This window comes from Monodelphis domestica, chromosome 1 (assembly GCF_027887165.1).
Source record: "Monodelphis domestica isolate mMonDom1 chromosome 1, mMonDom1.pri, whole genome shotgun sequence".
Classification (NCBI taxonomy): Eukaryota; Metazoa; Chordata; class Mammalia; order Didelphimorphia; family Didelphidae; genus Monodelphis; species Monodelphis domestica.
This window is the reverse complement of record NC_077227.1, coordinates 566,547,620-566,566,929: the sequence shown is the minus strand read 5'-3', so window position 1 is coordinate 566,566,929 and position 19,310 is coordinate 566,547,620. Positions and strand designations below refer to the sequence as shown.

Below are 19,310 nucleotides of genomic sequence, written 5' to 3'. Positions count from 1 at the left end.
GGGGAAAAATTTAAAGCCTTGAGTTCATATCTTAACAAATTAAGGAGGGCAAAGGTCAAAGAAATAGACATGCAAATCAAAAAAACTTGAAAGGTAACAAATTAAAAATCCACAAATGAAAATTAGAGACTCTAAAAATTAAAGGAAAATTATTAAAATCAGAAGAGAATGAACTATTGAATTAATGAATAAGACTAGAAGATGGTTCTTTGAACAAACAAATAAAATAGATAAAGTACTGGTCAATGTAATAAAAAAGGAAAGGAAAAAAACCAAATTAACTGTATCCAAGATGAAAAGGGAAAGCTTACCTCTAATGAAGAGTAAATTAAGGCAATCATTAGAAACAATTTTGCCCAATTGTATGGCAATAAATATGGCAATCTAGGTGATATGGATGAATACCTACAATAATATAAATTGCCTAGATTAACAGAAGAAGAAATATAATTCTTAAATAACCCCATATCAGAAAAAGAAATTGAACAAGACATAAGAAATCCCTGAGAAAAAATTCCCAGGGCCTGATGAATGCACAAGTGAATTCTATCAAACTCTCAAAGAACAACTAATCCCAATACTATGCAAACTATTTGACATAATTTGCAAAGACACAGTTCTACCAAATTCCTTTCATGACACAAATATTGTACTGATTCCAAAACTAGGAAGATCAAAAACAGAGAAAGAAAACTATAGACCAATGTCCTTAATGAACATAGATGGAAATTTTTTTAAGTAGAATATTAGCAAAAAGACTCCAGCATGTGATTATGAGAGTCATTCATTATGATCAGGTGGGATTTATACCAGGAATGGAAGGAGGGTTAATATTAGGAAAATTATCTACATAATTGACCATAACATCAAGCAAATCAACAAAAATCACATGATTATCTCAATAGATGCAGAATAAGCCTTTGAAAAAAAAATATTCATTCCTATTGAAAACACTAGAAAGTATAGGAATAGAAGTGCCTTTGGAGAACAGTATATATCTAAAAACCATCAAGAAGTATCATATACAATGAGGATAAAATAGAAGCATCCCCAAAAGGATGAGGAGTGAAACAAGGAAGTCCATTATCACCTCTATTATTTAAGATTGTACTAGAAACACTAGAAGTAGCAATTAGAGAAGAAAAAGAATTTGAAGGTATTAAAATAGGCAATGAGGAGACCAAGCTATCACTCTTTGCAGATGATATGATGGTTGTGACAAGGAAATCACTTTAAAAGACTGATATATATATATATATATATATATATATATATATGTATATATATATATATATATTAATTTAAGGTCGCCAAGGAATTCAGCTATGTAATTCCTAAATGAAAACTCAAATCAGCCGTCAGCCTTTTATAGAGTTTAATTACAAACAGGAGGAAGAAAGGAATTAGAGAGAGAGAGAGAGAGAGTGAAAGGGGAGAGAAGGGAATAGGGCTTAAATACCCCCTCTGTTTAGGCTGGGCCAAAAGACCCAAGCCCTTAGATAACTGGGGCAAAGAAAAGAGATCAGTCCCTATTACTCACGTGACCAAAATGGAGAAACAGTCTCAAAGGCCCCCACCTTCAGCTTCCTTCAGAGCAAGCTTCTCAGAGCACACTTCAACCACTCAGACAAACTCCTCAACCACCCCCCTGAGTCTTCAGACCCCTCTATCTTTAAGGAAACCATCCAAGTTCCCTCCCCTCAGTTCTCACATCTACCAATCACTGTCCATCAATTTCCCTGTGCCAATGGAGGCTCTAGCTTAACCCAGGACCACACAGAGGTCTCTGGCTTTCACATGTCTGTTGAAGGTCATATTTTCAAATAATTAAATCTTTGATCCTTTGCTACAGCCCTTTCTAAATCCTGTTAACCTGAGTAGGGTAGAGATTGGAATAATTAAATTTTGATCTATGCTGCAGCCCTTCCTCAATCCTGTTAGGACTGAGTAGGGTGGAGATTGATTCCAAGTATCTCCATTGTATCAATTCTAAAATCAATCATGACTCAAAGAAATTTCTGTTCTATGCTTAAGCATAGGTCAAAGTCCTTTCCATTGTTCAGCAAAAGCTTTCTGTCCTAAAGTAATCTTAAGAAGGGAGGAGGAGGAACCTCCCATGCCAATGGGGTTCACATACCAATAGACTATCAGTAAGAAATTTTCCAAGTATGAAATTTCCCAATGGTGAAATTTCCAACATTTATAAGTCTAAAGAATTTTAAGGTTTACATGGTCTACTTAAAGAGTCCTAGAGAATCAACCAAAAAGCTAGTCGAAATAATCAACAACTTTAGCAAAGTTGCAGGATATAAAATAAACCCTCATAAGTCATCAGCATTTCTATATATCTCCAACACATCTCAGCAGCAGGAATTAGAAAGAGAAATTCCATTCAAAATCACCTTAGACAAAATAAATTACTTAGGAATCTATCTCTTGAGACAAAAACAGGGACTAAATAAACACAACTACAAAACACTCTCCACACAATTAAAAGTAGACTTGAGCAATTGGAAAGACATTAACTGCTCATGGGTAGGATGAGACAATATAATAAAAATGAACATCCTACCCAAACTTATCTATCTATTTAGTGCTATACCAATTGAACTTCCAAAAAATTTTTCACTGATTTAGGAAAAAAACATAACAAAGTTCATTTGGAAGAACAAAGGATCAATGATATCCAGGGAAATAATGAAAAAAATACAAAGGAAGGTGGCCTTGCAGTCCCAGATCTCTAACTATAAACAGTGGTCATCAAAAGAATTTGGTACTGGCTAAGAAACAGAAAGGAGGATCAGTGAAATAGACTAGGGGTAAGTGACCTCAGGAAGACAGTCTATGAAAAACCAAAAGACCCCCGCTTTTGGGACAAAAATCCAGCATTTGACAAAAACTTCTGGGGAAAATGGAATACAGTGTGGGAGTGATTAGGTTTGGATCAACACCTCACACCCTACACCAAGATAAACTCAGAATGGGTGAATGACTTGAACATGAAGAAGGAAACTATAAGTAAATTAGGTGAACACAAAATAGTATACATGTCAGACCTGTGGGAAGGGAAAGACTTTAAAACCAAGCAAGACAGAGAAAGAGTCACAAAATCTAAAATAAACAATTTTGATTACATCAAATTAAAAAGATTTTGTACAAACAAAACCAATGTAACCAAAATTAGAAGGGAAGCAACAAATTGGGAAACACTCTTAATAACAAAAACTTCTAACAAAAGGTCTAATTACTCAGATTTATAAAGAGCTATATCAATTGCACAAAAAATCAAGCCATTCTCCAATTGATAAATGGGCAAGGGACATGAACAGGCAGTTTACAGCCAAAGAAATCAAAACCATTAATAAGCACATGGAAAAGTGTTCCAAATCTATGATAATCAGAGAGATGCAAATCAAAACAACTCAGAGGTATCATCTCACACTTATCAGATTGACTAACGTGACAGCAAAGGAAAGTAATGAATGCTGGAGGGGATGTGGCAAATTTGGGACATTAATTCATTGCTGGTAGAGTTGTGAATTGATCCAACCTTTCTGGAGGGTAATCTGGAAATATGTCCAAAGGGCACTAAAAGACTGTCTGCCCTTTGATCCAGTCATAGCACTGCTGAGTTTGTACCCCACAGACATAATAAGGTAAATGACTTGTTCAAGAATATTTTTAGCTGTGCTCTTTGTGGTGGCAAAAAAAAAATGGAAAATGAGGGGATGCCCTCCTATTTGGGAATGGCTGAACAAATTGTGGTATATGTTATGATGGAATACTATTGTGTTTAAAGGAATAATAAGCTGGAGGAATTCCATGTGAACTAGAATGACCTCCAGGAACTGATGCAGAGTGAAAGGAGGAGAACCAGGAAAACTTTGTACACAGAGACTTATATACACTGTGGTACAGTCAAATGTAATAGACTTCTCTATGAGTAGCAATACAATGATCCAGGACAATTCTGAAGGACTTATGAGAAAGAACACTATCCACATTCAGAGGAAGATCAGTGGGAGTAGAAATACAAAAGCAAAACAACTGCTTGATCACATGGGTCAGTGGGGATGTGATTGGGGTTATAAACACTAAATGATCACCCTAGTGCAAATATCAATAATATGGAATTAGGTCTTGACCAATGACACATGTAAAACCCAGTGGAATTGTGCATTGGCTATGGGAGTTGGTTGGGGGGAGGGGAGGAAAAAAACTTGAGTTTTGTAGTCCTGGAAAAATACTCTAAATTAACCAATTAAATTAAATTTTAAAAAAGAAATAATAATAAAAGCCCCAGAAATTTGAATGTGTATAGCAAATATGTTCCACTACTTACTTATGAGACTGTGCCCCATACCAAGTTTTTGTTTCAGTTGGTGTTACAGTGAATCACTTATAAATTAATTCAGTTATGTAAGCCCTGAATATGAATTGGAATAACCTACTAAAATAATATGGGGTCAAGGTTTTGTTTTTATTTACACAGGAAATGAAAATCTACAGCAGAGAACCTTTCAGGAACAGCCAAAATTGAGATGACTACTCCAAAGAATCAAGCCTAATAAAAGTAGCTCTATCAACTGTGAAAGGTGATGTTTATTATAAAGTAAAAGGACCTTGAGTCTCAATGAAAGTCATAGCAGGCTAATAAATTAACTAAGGCTACCCAAAAAAGCTCAGAGGAAAAGCCTCAGCTTTCCTCACACCCCAGCTCAGTGACCCATGAAGCTGTTTCCAGAGTCAGACTTTGTCACTCTCATTTGATTTTTTTATCTTTTTTAAGCTCTTCCAAAAGCTCTTTTTGACTTCTTGGCCATTTGTTGTATTTCTTTCCTGATTTTGAATTAGATATTTTTATTTCAATGTCCTTTGAGGTTGTACTGTTGTTTTTTTTCTATTCCCATAGTAGCTATCAATAGTTGAGTTCTTTCTCCTTTGGTTGCTTTTTTTTTTAATTTGTAAAAATGTATCCATCAGGCCAATAGACATAATTATTAGATTTATGTTGTAGTCCCAGGGTTCCTACAATACTGAGTTATGTTACCATCAGGAATTTTTAATGTGTTTGTCATTTCCTGGGCTCTATTTAGTTATTTCAGTCTTTATAAATCAGGGTCTGATATAATCTCTAAGTCTCCACTCAAGCCTCAATCTATGATTAACCGCAGGTCCCTCCACCCAGATCTGGGAGGCAATTCTGCCCCTACAACTTGTAAAAATAAAACTGAGTCTACAAAAACTAATATAGCAATGCATTTGATTAGTAATTATAAGCTGATTTCGATACCCTGCTTGATGCACTTACAAATGTCAACGTGGAAATCTAAGTCCCCAGTTTACTTAGTTGGAAGGTAGAAACCCCAGGTTTTGACCTTGTCACTGGATAGTTTTCCCCCTGAGGGAAAGTTCTGCTTCACCAGACAATAGACATCCTGATAGTTGGGGTGGGAATAGCTAATCTAGTCTCCAAAAGCCTTTCCCAGTTTATCACACCCTCTTTCTGAGGATCAAACTCAGGACCTTCAGCTTAGGAGACAGATAAGAGGCCTGTAGTGTGTGAATCTTAAAAATTCTCAGATGCTACTTCAGAACACTTGGTTAAAACCATTCCCCATTTTAAACAATGAAGGGACTTAGTCAGGAATGTGAGAACTCTACTCCACCCATACTTAAGCATAATTTAGGGGAAGATAAAGTTGTAAACTCTTTACTGAACAATGAAAAGTACTTAACCCATACTTATAGTGAGGCCAAGCACTTAAGCTAAGTCTATTTTTAGGAAGGTGCTAAGTACCTATGAAGGTCAGGCAACTTGCAAACTTGCAAGTTGCAAAGAGGTGTGAATTTACTCAGAAATTTCAGTCTTCCCAGAAAAGTTTAGTCTACTCAGGTGTGAATTACTCAGAAGTTTAGTCTACTCAGGTGGGAATTAAGAATGGTCTATCCTTTGGAAAAGTCTACTGTGATTGGTAGATGTGAGAACTTAGGGGAGGTGACATAGGAGAAAATTCTCTTTAAAAGGAGCTAAAAAGAGGTCTCTGAAAGAGATTCAGCTTGCCAAAGCTGAATTTGAAAGAGGCAGCTTCCCAGAGCTGCCTTGAAGGTCTTGGTGGCTGAACTCAGTTCAGCTTGCTGAAGCTGAACTGGTGGGTCTCTCTGAACACTAGAATCTTGCTTGGGACAAATTTTGTGGTGAGTAGATAGACTGACTGATCTCTCTCTTAAGGCTTAAAAGCCTAGGCTGGCCTATCTCTTTTCTCATTGTTTCCTCTTACTCTCTCTCTTTTATTAATTCCTTATTTGTATTAATTAAAATCTCCATAAAAACCCAGCTGACTTGGGTATATTTCATATTTGGGAATTTTCCCTGGTGACCACTATATTTTTGATCTGAAACCATATCAACAGGGTAACAGTTTATGCCAACCACTCTTTTAAATATTACAAGTGCCAAAGAGTCACTCAATTTCAGATGGGGCTTATCTTCCACCTGAAGTGGATGTCTATTATCTAGTGAAGTAGGACCTTCCCTCAGGGGGAGAACTCTGTGACAAGGTCAAAACCTGGGGTTTCTACATCCCAACTAAATAAACTGGGGATTTCTAGATTTCCACATTGACAAAGCCTATTAGTGTTGAGCCCCTTTTGCCCTTGATTAAAGAGTGATTTTGACTATTTAATAGTTCTGTGTTTTTTCCAGTTAACACAAAGTATCCTCAGCTTTTATAAGTGAAGTGAAGCTCATAAATGAACTTCTCTTCAGGGCCAGGCACAAGGATGCCCAAATAAAACTCCCTGGTTCCATAAGGAACCTCTTCTCCTGTGTCCACAGGCTACACTAATCCTTCCTAATCTGACTAACCCAAATTTTCCCCATTCTGCAATAAACTAACACTTATCCTTATGATTCTTAATTTACTTCCAAGCCATAAAAATAATAAAGGCTAACTGATTGAGTCTCAACAAGAATCAAGTTAGGACTCTGAGCCTTAGCAGATTCAGAGTCCAAACCAAACACCTTGTCTTTCTTTGGTCTTCTCAGAGTTAAACAATTTATAAATACAATAATAGATAATCAATAGTGTTTCACAAGTTGGAAAAATAAAACACTTAACTCCTTCAGGTCATTATCTCAGACAGTGAGAGGGGGGAGGGGGAAGATATTATCTCCTCAAGCCCTTGGAGCAAGTTTCTGTGTGTGACTCTGCTAACTGCCAGAGACCAACTGCCAAAGAAAAACCATTATAACTGCCAATATTTGAAATTGACACTCATCTCTGCTTGAAACTCCAATTCTTTCTTGAACCAGCTTTTCTACTTCTTATCTCTAAAGTACTAATACAAGACTTATTTTCTCATATCATCCTTATAATTTGTCAGCAGAAAAGCCACTTTCCCCTGTGGCAGCAACTGAAGAACCCACTCTTCTGAGAGCAATCACAGCTCATGGGGCCCCATTCCCTCAAAAACCACACTCACCAGTGTATTCTCCTTCCTCACTCCTACTCTCCCACTATCTTGGCCCAGATGGCATTAGACCAGCCATTCAGTCTGTGTCCCTTGAGTCTATAAAGTCTCTCTGCTAGCAGCTAAGTTTGAGGTTCTACCCTTTAGCTCTGTGTCTGTGGACTCTGTGATATCCTCTCCTTCCAAGCTGTTCCCAGGGCCCTTCACCTGCTGATTCTAGGAGGCAAATCCTCATGGATATAAGTTCAGAAAGCAAGGTGAGTTTGCCAAGCCTTTGGGAGTTACCTTGTTGATTTCACTTTGCTTCTTCCATCCCTGTCCCCAAGGCCTGTAGCAGTGAGATTGAGGCCAGGGAAGGCAGAAGCCTTACTCCCTAGCTGTCCTTGGCTGTTCAAGTTCCCTCCCAAATGCTATCTGTTTTTGCTGCTTTTAATATTGACTATCCATCAAACTAGTGATTGTTTAAGTGAATGACAGCCTTTTCTGCATCTTCTTCATGATGAAACTTTATATGTATATTTCCTGCAAGAAGGTGATTCCCAAGTTTATCACAAACATTCACTGCCTTCATAACTTTGTTACTCTGGGAAATTAACTTAACCCTTTTTCTCTTAGTTACATTATCTGTAAAATGAGCTGACAAAGGAAATGATCACCCACTCTAGTTTCTTTGCAAAAAAAAATCACAATAAAGTTGCATGTGACTGTAAAAAAATGAACAAAAACAAATTTGCATTTCATCCCAAGAGCTAAAGAGTGTATGGAATATTGAACATACTAAACAGATATATGTTGAAATAATTTGGAAAGGAATTAATATAGAGAACCATATGAAGGCCCAAAATATCCCCCCAAATCAGACTCCAATTCATGTTTATAATATTAATTATCATTCCAAAAGCTATATTGCAAAACAAAGAGGAAAAAATGAGATCAGAAGGTGACTAAGAAGAAAACATTATACTTTTAGTTTTATCTAAAGAACTTCCTCTTATATAGATAGACATTTTTTGGCAGATATATCAGGAAAACAGTCTACATATGAAAAAAGCAGCTTAGTAGGTCTAATGACTAAGAAAAATAAGACCATCAGATAAATATCCTGAATTATTTGAAAATGTTCAAGGGCAAAAACACTTACATAAGTTGGAAATGAATACAGGTAGCTTTGTCCTTTAGCTCATTTACATTTGACTTTTTCAAACATTTAGTGGTTGATATATGCAAAAAAAATTATCCAAATAATAATTTGGGTACTCTGGGGAAAATGTACATTGTGTTTTTCATATTAGACCTATTAGAGCTACAGATTTAGAGTTATTTAACCTTAGATTAAATTTTTAGGTAAAGGTATACACATATGCCAGAAACTGGGATATATTCATTCTTTGTTTTTTTTTTATCACTTAAAATCTATTTCCATATTATTCATTTTTATAATAGAATAATATTTTAAAACCAAAACCCCAAATCATATATCCATATAAACAATTGTCAAATCACACGTTTTTCTTCTATATTTCTACTCCCACAGTTCTTTCTCTCAATGTGGATAGCATTCTTTCTCATAAATTCCTCAGGATTGTCCTGGGTCATTGAATTGCTATTAGTAGCAAATTCTATTATATTTGATTGTCCCACAATGTTTTAGTTACTGTGTACAATGTTCTCTTGGTTCTGATCTATATCAGTTCTTGTGGGTCCTTTCAATTCTTTTAGAAATCAAGCAATTTGCTTTTCCTTATAGCCCAATAGTATTCCATCACCATCATATACCACAATTTGTTCAACCATTCCCCATTCAAGGAACAGCCCCTCATTTTCTATTTTTTTTTGCCACCACAAAAAGTACAGCTATAAATAGTTTTGTACAAACAGGTCCAACCTCCCCTTTTTATCTCTTTGGGATAAAAACCTAGTGATGGTATTGCTGGATCAAAGGACATGCATTCTTTTAAAGATTTTTGGGCATAATTCCAAATTTCCATATATATGTATATGTATATGCCTTATTCTATATAAATAGAAGAGACTTGATTAACCTTTTTACTTTTAAAATGCAGAGGGAAAGGCTTGACTTTTCCAGTAGTTATAGGGAAACTTATAGCCTGATCTTTTGAAGCAAAAATAGAAAATCATAGCACAGGCATCATTAGTTTTTCACCAAGGGTCACAGGTTTACTGACAAAGATAAAGGAGCTTCATTGGGTGGCTAGGTCCAAAGAACCTAGAGATTGTGGATCATTAAAAGTCCCGAGACAGAGAAGTAGGAGAGAGAGTATGGAGTTATATTTTTTTGAGTGTTTCTTGGGTCTAAGGGCTAGGATATGAGGGAACAGGAGGACATGGGATGGCAAAGGTTAACTCTGTGGATGTTATAAGTGATTCTAGCTTTACTGTCACCAAAATAATTCAGTTCACAGTAGCTGAGGATAATTTCTCCTATGATGCAAAGGAAAGGAAAATCATATGAATAATATAATATTTAAAACTAATCTATAGCCTTCAATTCTATTTTAGGGACAGAAGAATGTACCAGCCTGATTAGAAGAGTTTCTATAAGGAGAAAGCCCAGTCCCCTATCTCTGACCACCATTAATGTCCACATAGACAGCCCAATGTTAATAGTTTAGAAAAGGTTGAGTCTTGGTAAAGAAATCTGTGAGTATAAAACCTGCTCATATTGAACAGATAAGAAAATCAGAATATTGTCTCTAGAGCGATGGAGACTCAATAATCTTGGCATCAGATGTAAGGTTGGAGTTCCAAGTTTTATGTTATAGAGACTGATCAAACAAGGAGATGGGAATGATAGTACCTACATTCTGTTCATAATATCTTTGGTTCTCTCTTTGATATGCATCTGGTGTATGACATATCTAGTTACTATATACTTTAGTAACTCATCTCTCCTTTATGGCTAAGACAGATAATTCCCACCTGCAGATTCTCAGAAATTTCTGGTTTGCATAATATTTCACCGGGACTTCTGAGAGAGTGGGACATGGTTGAAAAATACAGTTAATTTCCATTCCAAGTCTCCATTTGGCGTCTTCATGGTATAACCAGTGGCCTTGTATAAAAGGAATAGTCTGGCTCCTTTGCTTAAACAATTTCTTTACTCTATTTCACCACTTCTATTTCACAAATGAGAATCTTGAGCAAAAATTCCTCATTGATTTTTGTTTGCATATTTTAGATGACAGAGTTCAAAACTAAGTGAGATGAGAGATTATTTACTAAGAGAATTTTGTGAATTTTATTACACAGATAAGGAAACAGACTCCAAGAATGAAGACAATTTAGTGAAATTCATACATGTGTGAGGTCTGGGACTTGCTTTTGTGAGCTGAGAAATATCCCTCCCAAAGCAAGAGCTCATTCACTCTAATTATTATCTACTACATAATTTCTTAAATATACTAACTCTGATGTGTTGTTTTACTCTGGATGAATAATCTTGTTTGTTATTTGCTCACTGCCTTCATTTTGAAATGATCATTGATAAAGAGGATATGCAAGCCTTGGATATCTAATTTGAGACCCTCCTTTTCCATTAGTGAATAGCAATCCAGAATTAGAGTTTGAAACTGAAAACTACACCCCATGAAATTACAAAATTAAAGGGAACACATAGATTGAGCATCTCTGCTCTCTGAGGAAAGCAGGATGTCCAGACACTTAGCTCAACCTACAGCTTCTCCTCCTCATAAAAATAAAAATTTCTCTTGGAGAAAAGGTGGAAGAACACTAGAGGTGTCTATTCTAGCCTCCCAAAGAGTGACTTTTAGACAGATTCATGAGAACATTCCTAACCTATATGCAGAATGCATCAGGACTTTAAACTCTTATTCTAAGACTTTTGGGGTGTGAGGACTTAGTTCATCTGTCACCAAATCCAAAGCCCTTTTCCATATGGCCAACAAAAGCCAAACATTGATAATTAGGGGATCATGTAGATTCGTGTTAAATAGAGCATTTGAATCACTTCTAATAAACTAAAATGGAATTGTGATAAATTTAATATCTTACAGTACTGAGATAAAAAAAAATAACCAATGGCTACACTCAAGCCAAAGACTGGAAAGTTTTGTGAAGCAGCAGTTTATTTTGAAAAATATATTGTTGTGGGTCATGCATGGGAGGCATGGTGATGAGTGACTGCATCTGAAGACCCCTGTAGCTGTGGAGAGGGAGAGTTAGCCAGCTAGAATGACTAGTGGCTAGAGAGAGAGGAGAATATATATAAGGAAAATCAGGGCACCGTGCCTGGGGGCTGTGATCTTTTATTGTGACAAAGAGAAAGACTTTTATGCAGAGTAAAATATTAAAAATTACCATATCCTTGGGGGGAGGTGTTACCCACAGGACTTCACACTTGAACAATACCAGGGTTTCTATCAGTCATGATGTTAAAAAGACTTTTTTGCTTCTCAAAGTGAGGGGGAGGGGCTCAGGATGTAGGGATGACCTTTGGTGGAGAGCAGCCATACCTTTGGGTGAGAGATGAAGACCTTGCCAGCCATCTCAGGCAAGCATGGCTGCTTTCCTCAGTGGGCTTCACAGGACAGCATAGCTTCAGAAGATTATATGTGAAAAATGAATCAAGAGTGTCTCAGCCTGGCTTACTAGAAAAGTACTCCCCAAAGCACAGGAAATGATCATTTTATTGTCTCCTAATGATACAAACAGCTCACTGATATCTGGGGTCCTATGAGGGTCCTGTGAAGTCCTTGTTGGGGTAAAGAGGTGGCAAGGATCATAAGAAGGACAGCCAAATCAAAAAGACCACCGACACAGAGAGGACTTCACAGCATCAGTAGCGACTTTATTGAGAGAGGGGATAATTCTTACAGAAAACTGAGTTATTACTGTTTTTAGCAATTAATCATACTGAGTTGTTACCCCAAACATAACCATCCACATAGTTCTAAGTGTGAAACCAAAAACTTAAACACCCCTAATTAACACTAAGTAAGGGAGTCCCAAAACTAAAACACCCCTAAGAATGTAAGGGAGTCCCAAAACTTAAACACCCCTACTTAATATTAAGTGAGTCCCAAAACTTAAAGGCCCCTACTTAACACTAAGTAAGGGAGTCCCCAAACTGAAACAGCCCTGATTAACACTAAGGGAGTCCCAAAACTTAAACACCCCTAATTAACACCAAATCCCAAAACTTAAACACCCCTAATTAACACTAAGTAAGGGAGTCCCAAAACTAAAACACCCCTAAAAATGTAAGGGAGTCCCAAAACTTAAACACCCCTACTTAATATTAAGTGTGTCCCCAAACTTAAATGTCCCTACTTAACACTAAGTAAGGGAGTCCCCAAACTGAAATAGCCCTGATTAACATTAAGGGAGTCCCAAAACTTAAACACCTCTACTTAACACTAAGTAAGGGAGTGAGTTAGTGTTAAGTAGGGGTGTTTAAGTTTTTGGTTGATTAATTCAAAATAGACAAAGAGAATAAAGAATCCCCTTTCACACAAGCAATGTATCCTGACCACAGATGATCAAGGGTATCCATTAGATACATGAACACGTCAAGATGACATCTCTTCTATTATGGTCTCCAGGGATATGATACAAAAACCTGGTGGTTCCAGGGCAAGCTGTCGTAGGTTCATACCTAGATCACTCAAGTTTATTAAATATACTTAGGCCCATTCAATGTACCATGTTTCTTTACCCAGGAGTCCAACAACTCAGGGACCTATCATTTCTCCCTCTTTTATTCCAAAAAAATAAAACAAGGTGAGTGGGCATATAATGTATATAATTTGTGAGCAGCTTGTGGGTTAATTTTTATTTGCATGGAAATGAAATTTTTTGAAATTTTCCTTTTTCATCAGGGCCTTTCTCAGAGCATGTCTCAAAATATTTTATGCTTGCTGATCATAGTGATTTATCATAGGCAAATGAAGTTAGTTTGCATGTCTTAGAGGCTTCAACTTGAGAGCTGAGATTGTTCATAGCTCTTTTGCCCAGGGTTCATAACCTGAGAACAGGACGTCCAATCCTGGGAGTATCAAAACTGCCATCCCAATAAGACCTCTTCCTCTGAGCTTTTCCCATAGCTTTGAGTTAGGCTTGTAATAACTTCCATTGAGAGAAGTCTTCTTGCCTGTATGACAAACATGACTTCTCAGAGCTTATATTGAATTTCTCTCAATAGCTCAATTATGTTTTACAAGATTATTTAGTATTTGAAAATGTCCAATTCTTATTTCATATACCAAACAAATCTTCATATTTTATATTTGATATTTAATTCTCACACATAATCATCTTTTTTACTTAAATCTTTTCCACACTTCAAATCAGATCATTATTTCATACCAATTGAACACACTGCAAGTCTTTTGTCATACTTCACACTGACCACTGCAAACCAAATCATTTTTATATCATACTTGTAATTATTACTATTACTTTTCCATATCACACTAATCATTAGTATTGATAATCATTGCTTAAATGCTCTAGAATTGTAGTTAGAAATGTAACCAATTGGTGTAGAAATTTAGTAACCAACTTAGTAATCAATACTTATGGGGTTTTGGGATCCATATCCTCCTTTCATTCTTAAGTCTGACAAGTGAAACTGAAGTACACAGGGATTTGATGCCAATTTTTGTCTCCTGAGGTAGAGGCACTTAAGGCTGGCCAAAAACAACAGGAAAGAAAACAACAACAAAAGAAAAAAAAACAACAGGAAAAGAATGAGATTTTGAGAAATGAGAAAAGAATAAGTATTTCCATTCCTATTAGGGAAGAAATTACTGAAGGATGCTGTGCTAAGCTCTTTAAGGTGTGAGTAATTTATGTTGCAAGGTCCTCTGGTGGAATGAGTGTGAGATGAGACTGAGAAAGAGACACAACTTCTTGGTGAAGGGTCTGCAAATACAAGCTAATGTTTTTGTGATGCCATACACCTTGTAAGTGCTGAACAATATCCTCCCATTTTTACTGAGAAGAATCATAAGGGAGTGGGGTGACACAACTAGATATTTATGCTCATGACATTGCAAGAGACTTTTCATTTTAATTCCTGCTACTTGCTTACCTGGATAAAAAACTGTGTCTTGTAATGCATCTAAATGAGCTTATAATTTTGCATCTATGATTTCCTGCATTCCTAAAGCTTGAGATATATTTTCAGACAATGTGTTAATATAAGAAGCATTATGAAAAGTATTAGCAAGAGCCATCAAAGAAGTGACTGAGGCAGCAGTGAGTGTTACTAGAGCAATAGCTCCTGCTATAAGCCATCCAAGGAATCTTCTAACTCATTTGAAATGATCCATAACTAGCTGCAGAGTGTAAATATTTGGATCTGAATACCATGGGTTGGGATTATGTACAGGAAGCATAACAAATGAAAATCTGATCAGTAGGAAAGGCAATATAAGGTGAAATGCAATTGGAAAATTTACAATTAATACAGGAATAATTATACATTTTTACATTTTTAAATGAGTTGTAACAGAAAAATTCTCAATGAAAAGCAAATAAGGATTTGGGACACATGAAAGACGCAGCCAATTCAAAGGGTCACTGACGATGCTTTCTGCTATCTATGAATGACAAAATTAGTTTCATCCAAGAATAGGAATAATAGGTGAGGAGTCCATCTACCCTTAGGAGTGTACATAGAATAAGATGAGGATTTTGAAAATGAACATGGAATGGCCCAATCTGTTACCATGATATCTGTGTTTGGAATGGTAAATTTTCTAGGATGAAGGATATAACACCACAAGAAAGAAGGCTTGCTCTTCTTCTGAGTCTTTTTATGGACACAGAGAATACCGTACTGATGGCTGAGGGGAATTATCATCCAGGGTAGAATTTATTTAATAATTTGCTAAGGATATAGATTCTAAGATGTAATCAACATCTGTCTAAGGAGGTTATAATATGCTTGCATACATCCTGTGAGTGGTGTATACAATTGAAAGCAAAGAGGGAAATTTGTGGTAAGCACCATAAAATTATGTGTATATATTACAGGAGAAATATCCCCTAAAGGAAGACCTTGAAATAAAGAACAATTTGGGTATACAGTTGGCAATGGATGATGCCAAGAAACAAGGTGTGCAGTAGATGGGTCTGGAAGATAGACCCAAAAAGTATCATTTGTATCTACAGACATATTAACATCTCCCAAAGCATAGGATCCCTGACACTTTATTAGTACAATCATAAGTAAAGCCATATGAGAAAGATATCTTCTTGTACAGCTGCATTCATCAGTCATGAAAACTTCTGCTTGCTATTTCAGTTTCTTTTGCCAGTCACATGTGGGTCCTGTGTCCTTGTGAGCTGAGCTAGGAGATGAGCATGAAGCCATTCCTAGGAGAATTTGCTGAGACTTCCGGTTAAGATGGCGGCTTAGAGAAAGCTGAAGTTCAGATCTCCGGAAAACCCTTCCCGACCGATCTCAAACGATAAGCTCCTAAGGCGCGGAAATTCAAAACGATCAACAGCACAGACCCTGGGAACCCTCCTCCTGGACCTGGACCCGGTTCAAAAGGTACGGCTCCCCTTAAAAGCCAGAACCCGAGATCCCTCGGACCTCAGGGGTAGGAGTGCAGAGTCCAAGGCTCCCGGAAGCGGCAGCCGTGCCGGGCTCAGAGAGCAGGGTCTGAGGAACAACAACCCTCAGGGTCTTCTACCCAAGTCCCAGTCCGGGTGAAAGTTACTGCCTGGGGCTTCCGCTGCAGAGAGCCGGTTGGTCGGTCCGGGTGAAAGTTACTGCCTGGGGCCTCCGCTGCAAAGAGCTGGTCAAAACAACAGCAACCCTCAGGGCGGGCAAGACAGCCTCACGGGCTGGATCCTGCTATCCAAGTCTCAGTGAAAGTCAGTGCTCTCGGAGCTTGGGGAAGCGGCAACCCATCCCCCCGCAGGCCGACGAAACAGCCTCACGGCCAGGGATTCTGAAGGCAACTTCCGGAAATCGAGCCAGGGGGAGAGTGTGGCCTCGTGGTCCGACCCTTCCATTCCAGTTCCAGTGAGGCATATTCAGTTTAACCCAGGGAACGCTCATAGAACCAACATCTGCCCAGGACTAAAGCCTCTGATCACCAGACAAAGACAAGAAAAGCCAATCCTCCACGTTCAGAGATGACAAACTCCACAGAAGCACAGAAGCCCCAAAATACCAAGAAAAATAAGAAGAAAGGGGCGACTCTGGACACATTCTATGGAGCCAAAATACAAAATACAGAGCAGATAGAAGAAGATATACAAGAAAATTCTCCAAAATCTTCCAAAGGAAATAGAAACTCTCCACAAACACATGAAGAATTTGAATCAGAAAGGACCAAAAAGATGGAAGCCTTCTGGGAGGAAAAGTGGGAAATGATGCAAAAGAAATTCACGCATCTACAAAACCAGTTTGACCAAACTGTAAAAGAAAACCAGGCTTTAAAGCAAGAACTAATAAAGCAAAGCCAAAACACCAAGAAATTAGAAGAGAACATAAAATATCTCACCGACAAGGTGATAGATCTGGAAAACAGGGGGAGAAGAGAAAATTTAAGAATAATTGGACTCCCAGAAAAGCCAGAAATAAACACCAAACTGGACATGGTGATACAAGATATAATCAAAGAAAATTGCCCAGAGATTCTAGAACAAGGGGGCAATACATCCACTGACAGAGCTCACAGAACACCTTCTACACTAAACCCCCAAAAGACAACTCCCAGGAATATAATTGCCAAATTCCAAAGCTATCAAACAAAAGAAAAAATCCTACAGGAAGCCAGAAAAAGACAATTTAGATATAAAGGAATGCCAATCAGGGTCACCCAAGACCTTGCAAGTTCTACGCTGAATGATCGTAAGGCATGGAACATGATCTTCAGAAAGGCAAGAGAGCTGGGTCTCCAACCAAGAATCAGCTACCCAGCAAAACTGACTATATACTTCCAAGGGAAAGTATGGGCATTCAACAAAATAGAAGACTTCCAACTTTTTGCAAAGAAAAGACCAGAGCTCTGTGGAAAGTTTGATACCGAAAATCAAAGAGCAAGGAATACCTGAAAAGGTAAATATTAAGGAAAGGGGAAAATGTTATCTTCTTCTTTTACTCAAACTCTCTTCTATAAGGACTACATTTATATCAACCTATGTATACTAATAAGTGGGGAAAATGTAATGTATAAATAGGGGGTAAAGAAAGACCAAATAGAATAATGGTTCTCACACAAAGATTCACAGGGGAAGGGGAGGGGAAGAAAACTCCTATAAGAAGGAGAGGAAGAGAGGGGGGGGGGGTTTACTTAAACCTCAATCTCAGGGAAATCAACTCTGAGAGGGAAAAACATCCAGATCCATTGGGATCTTGAATTCTATCTTACCCAACAAGGGTAAGGAGAAGGGAAAACCAAGGGGGGGAGGGGGAGAGGGAGAACAAAAAGGGAGGGAAAGAGAGGGGGGAGGGGGAGGGAACAAAAAGGGAGAGACTAAAAAGGGAAACATCAAGGGAGGGGACAAGGGGGACTGATTCAAAGTAAATCACTGGACTAAAAGGTAGAGCCGAAGAAGAAAAGGTTAGAATTAGGGAAGGCAATCAAAATGCCAGGGAGTCCACAAATGACAATCATAACTTTGAACGTGAATGGGATGAACTCACCCATAAAACGTAGACGAATAGCTGAATGGATTAGAATCCAAAACCCTACCATATGTTGTCTTCAAGAAACACACATGAGGCGGGTTGACACCCACAAGGTCAGAATTAAAGGATGGAGTAAGACCTTCTGGGCCTCAACTGATAGAAAGAAGGCAGGAGTGGTAATCATGATATCTGATAAAGCCAATGCAAAAATAGACCTGATCAAAAGGGATAGGGAAGGTAATTATATTTTGTTAAAAGGGACTCTAGACAATGAGGAAATATCATTAATCAACATGTATGCACCAAATAATATAGCACCCAAATTTCTAATGGAGAAACTAGGAGAATTGAAGGAAGAAATAGACAATAAAACCATACTAGTGGGAGACTTAAACCAACCATTATCAAATTTAGATAAATCAAATCAAAAAATAAATAAGAAAGAGGTAAAAGAAGTGAATGAAATCTTAGAAAAATTAGAATTAATAGACATATGGAGAAAAATAAATAGGGATAAAAAGGAATACACCTTCTTCTCAGCACCACATGGCACATTCACAAAAATTGACCATACATTAGGTCACAGAAACATAGCACACAAATGCAAAAAAGCAGAAATAACGAATGCAGCCTTCTCAGATCACAAGGCAATAAAAATAATGATTAGTAATGCTACATGGAAAACGAAATCTAAAACCAATTGGAAATTAAACAATATGATACTCCAAAACCGTTTAGCTAAAGAAGAAATCATAGAAACAATTAATAATTTCATCAAGGAAAATGACAATGGCGAAACATCCTTTCAAACCTTTTGGGATGCAGCCAAAGTGGTAATCAGAGGCAAATTCATATCCCTGAAAGCTCATATTAACAAACAAGGGAGAGCAGAGATCAATCAATTGGAAATGCAATTGAAAAAACTCGAAAGCGATCAAATTAAAAACCCCCAGCAGAAAACCAAATTTGAAATCCTAAAAATTAAGGGAGAAATTAATAAAATCGAAAGTGATAGAACTATTGATTTAATAAATAAGACAAGAAGCTGGTACTTTGAAAAAACAAACAAAATAGACAAAGTACTGGTCAATCTAATTAAAAAAAGGAAGGAAGAAAAGCAAATTCACAGCATTAAAGATGAAAAGGGGGACAGCACCTCCAATGAGGAGGAAATTAAGGCAATCATTAGAAATTACTTTGCCCA

The 19,310-nt window shown here is 37.3% G+C and overlaps 1 long non-coding RNA gene across 1 annotated transcript in view; it reads right to left on the bottom strand.

The window, feature by feature from the left end:
* LOC103104879 (uncharacterized) overlaps positions 1-7,776 on the bottom strand; it is a 42,358-nt gene extending 34,582 nt beyond the window's left edge. Inside the window, exon 1 of the long non-coding RNA XR_458849.2 lies at positions 7,486-7,776. This is a non-coding gene — a long non-coding RNA (uncharacterized LOC103104879). The remainder of the gene's footprint in view (positions 1-7,485) is intronic.
* Between the last annotated feature and the right edge of the window lie 11,534 nt (positions 7,777-19,310).